This window comes from Schistocerca americana, chromosome 2, assembly GCF_021461395.2.
Source record: "Schistocerca americana isolate TAMUIC-IGC-003095 chromosome 2, iqSchAmer2.1, whole genome shotgun sequence".
NCBI lineage: Eukaryota > Metazoa > Arthropoda > Insecta > Orthoptera > Acrididae > Schistocerca > Schistocerca americana.
In genome coordinates this window covers 111,037,379-111,041,710 of record NC_060120.1, presented here as the reverse complement: position 1 = coordinate 111,041,710, position 4,332 = coordinate 111,037,379, and the positions used below count along the sequence as shown (strand labels likewise).

Sequence of the window (4,332 nt, the reverse complement as noted above, 5' to 3'; positions counted from 1 at the left end):
TCCCCGTCAGCCAGTGGGCATTGAGTAGTGTTCTGAGCGCTCTTCTGTTTATGTTGTAGCTAATGCTAGGATTAAATGTGATCGCAGCGAATTATTTAGGGAATTTCTGTTCCATTTGTTGCGAGTTGTCATTGCTGACAGTGGCGGTAAGTGACAAATTCTGCATAAGGAAGCAAGAGACATAATTTGCTGGATATACGATTTTTCAGGCGCAAAGCATGCGTATCTTATTACCGCAGTTGTCACTTGGAATCTGCAACAATGCAATCCCCGTCCATGACTTGACACGCTCGAATCACCATCGTTCGTTGATCGGATTGTAGTTATATCAGCAATAGAACTCTTATTCAGTTAGGCTGTGAATGCAGATTTAACTTGGTGCACATTTTTCTGTGGACGGTTATGTTATTATTTTTGTTGTCATCTTAAAAATGCCAATTAAATACATGACTGATAAGTCTTTGAAATGTCAGAACTGCACTCTTGAAGACATTCTAATTATAGTGCAACGATGCAAGAGATAAAACTTCAATCAGTTTCCACTGAATTCTGATTGCTTTCATGCAGAATAGAAACGAATAGCCCGCTGTGATTGTGAGAGGAAACAGTTGAGGCTCTAGCACAATAAACCAAAAAATATTGTGGCCAGAAAAGGCAATGGAGGTGGCAAACTGGTGGGATAACATTGATTTCATTTTGATTGTGATGCAAGTCAAAATAAGCTAACACGCCAACGAAAGTCCCTGTGTTAAATACAACGTCATAACTCCTATGATAATTATAATTCTATCTATGCATTAGCGATTTTAAAAAGTAATTACGGCACGAAAAAGTTATTCTACATTGTTCACAGCAAGCATTAATTCTACGGCCTTTTCAGTGTATATAGTTTTAGAATATTTTTCCTTTTTTCACAAATTTTGTTATTATTGTATCACCTAGGTTTTGTGTTCTGGGCCCATTTTATAGTGCAGAACTGATACTAAAGATGGCAACCAAGCAAAGGTAAACACTTCAGCTTCTTAATCTATCAGTTCTTGGCTTAATCTACAAAAGTTATCTCTGATGACATTTTCAACATGTTTACATTTTAATTCTATGACAATAATTAAATCGGCATTTACAACAACTATGGCCAACGGCCTTGCCACAGTGGTAACACCGGTTCCCATCAGATCACCGAAGTTAAGTGCTGTTGGGCTGGGCTAGCACTTGGATGGGTGACCATCTGCTCTGCTGAGTGCTGTTGCCAAGTGGAGTGCACCCAGCACTTGTGAGGCAAGCCTAGAAGCTACTTGAGTGAGAGGTAGTGGCTCCGGTCTCGGAAACTGGCATACGGCCGGGAGAGTGGCGTGCTGACCACATGCCTCTCCGTATCCGCATCCGGTGATGCCTGTGGGCTGAGGATGACATGGTAGCCGGTTGGTACTGTTGGGGCCCTCATGGCCTGTTTCAGTGGAGTTTAGGTTTTTTTACAATAACTATGAATAAATCTACATGTGAGTAAAACTTTGTGCACAGGAATGCAAATTTGTGTCATTATATATGATTATTTATGAATAAGGCACTAACGTTCTTTTCCTATCTAGAGGTTGTAATATTGCCTGAAAGGGGTGAATAATTGAACAGAGTCTGCTCAGTCATTAGTATTTGTGGGGATAGATACATCTGTTTTCTAATTTCCAGTATTTCTAATTGATGCACCATTTCTGTCTATATTTAGAACTTCTACATCTAACATATATTTGTTGTTTTTGCTTAAGTAATGTTTGGCAAAGGATGTTTTCATATACTTTGTATGTTTTTATAATATACTATATAATATATTTTATATATTTTATATCACATAAGTTCTTTAAAAATTAATAAATTATGTACATATTTATTAATATGTAAGTCAAAGTAATTTAAACATATCTGCCTCTAATCACAATTGTGTCAAAGTATTTTCAAATCTATAAAATGTCATTCGCCCAAGTACTGACTGACCTCCCAGTCTGTCCAATATAGCTGGTCCAACACTCTTGTCGATGATCTTATAAACCCCACTTTTCATGAAGGCTGTTTGTTTATCTTTTGAATTGAAGACACAATTACATAGTGTATGTGGGACACAGAAACAACTGAGAAACCCATTGCCTTTAAAATGTTGCTCATGTGATTAGAAATTATACCCATAAAATGCAAACTACACCGTTCCCTCTTTGGTCTATCTATGTTGTTCACTAGGTAGAGTAGGGATCTGACTGGCTTCTTCTGTTTTTTGTGAGAATGATGTCAATAATGTTGGATTCAAATTCATTATTTGTAGCTATTGTTTTTATCATATTAAGTTCCTTGCCATAGTCTTTTTGTACTTCTGGATAGGATAGGATTTGGTAATATCAGTTCAGAATCAAAGTATCTGTAGTGTGTGCAGCACATGACATAAAATACATAACATACATTTACTGCAGATTAATCCACAATTCCTAATCAGTATTCTTTTTATAAAATGCTTGCAGATTATTAATGTTGTACTGATTTAAGCTTTTTCATTTTTATTAAATTAATATTTTTATATCACACAAGTTCTTTAAGAAATTAGTAAATTCTGCACATATTTGTTACTATGTAAGTGAAAGTATTTTAAACATACCTGCTCTAATCACAACTATGTCAAAGTATTTTCAAATCTGTAAAACGTCATTCAGCTAGCCACTGATTCCAAAACCTTTCGTTCTTGTTTGTTGATACCACCTAGTGGCTTTATCCTCATATAGGTGCAATGTATGAGATCACATATTCGTCAGAAAGAAGCTATTTTCAAGAAACACTGTTGTACTCTAACTGTTTTTTCTTGTATGTTTGAGAACTTTACATTTGAAGGGCGGCGAGAGATGGAATGTGTTGTGGGACTTTGACACTATCAATAATGTCTCCAATATACTGATGCAAATACTCTCAAGAAAAGTACCTGAGAGTCAGAAACAGCCGATTTATCTGTGAAGTAGAAATTTCTAAAAGGTAAACTATGTGAGAAAGCTGAAGTCTATTATTTCATAGCATATAAGTCAATATCAGTGATAGAACTGATAGGCTCCTCTATATTCTTACAGTGGGTATGAAGATTTGTCCCCTTCAGGCAGAGTTAGATAATGCGATATTTACTCTACAGCAGTTGTGGGAGAAAAAGAAAAGGTATGCTGGAAAAAAGTGGTAAGCAAATGACAAACAGTATAAAATTTTGTTAGCAAACTCGAAATTCAGTTAAGCAATAGATTTTCCTTGCTATGTGAGATAGATAAGGCATAATCTCATATAGAGATAAAGAAATGCTGGATGCATCAAAACAGTGCTAAGATACGTACAGATAATTCTGATGAAAAACAGAACAGGGAGAGTTCTGCTGCTAGGTAGCAGTCATGAGAGGGGTGTAGGCCAGAAGCATCAGGAATAACTAGGTGCCAGGCTTAGCCAAGTAACAGCGAACTTAGGTCAAATGTGTAAGGATTTCAATCAAGAACATCAGATGTTGATGGTTAGGGAGGCTGCCAAAAAACGAAAAATACAGTAGCATACCTGGACAAAATTGGAGCAGCTACTGAGCACACAAAAGTGGATTTTGTAGAGGTTCTGTAGCGCCATTAGTAGCCCTGAGTAAAAATGCTGTAAAGCGAGTAAACATGGAGCTAAGGGGGCTCCTTCAGATGGGTGCAAGATCTCATTTTGGTTTTACTCCAATAGTTGCTGTAGGAAGATGGGATATACTTCACACGGCATACGCCTGAACAGGAGGTGTAAGCAAAGGTTAGCAGGGGGAGGAGGCGCCAGCACATGAAGACAGATGCCTATGGCTATTATGGTCAGGTGCAATGCTGACTTTACGTCAAATTCAGAACTGAGGCAGACAGCATTCAAGGAAATTAAATTGATAGAGACTCCCAATCCATCTTATAAGAACAGAGAAAAAGCGAAATTAACTTGCTTTGTCAGAATATTAGAGGGATAACAGAGAAACACGAAATCAGCTTGCTTTGTCAGAATATTAGAGGGTTAAAAAATAAAGTAAATGAGTGGTTAATTTGTTTGCAAAACAGCGAAATCTTAGCAGCTGGAAATAATTTTGATCTGTTTGTCTGAATGTCACATAACTACAATGTCAGAAAATCTTAAAGTATGTTGTTAAACGTTAGCTACATGTTCATGTAGACTGTATGGATTAAGAAGGATTCCTAAAAAGAGGGTACAAATAAAAAATGGAGAATTAATAAAATCTGTATAGACCAGACCAACATAGAAGCCCATGCTTGTGAGCAACTATTGCGAAATTTGATACTCATGAGTGTTACA

The 4,332-nt window shown here is 36.8% G+C and overlaps 1 pseudogene; it reads left to right on the top strand.

Moving 5' to 3' along the window:
• Positions 1-1,134: 1,134 nt before the first annotated feature.
• On the top strand, positions 1,135-1,252 carry LOC124597589 (annotated as a pseudogene).
• The last annotated feature ends 3,080 nt before the right edge of the window (positions 1,253-4,332 follow it).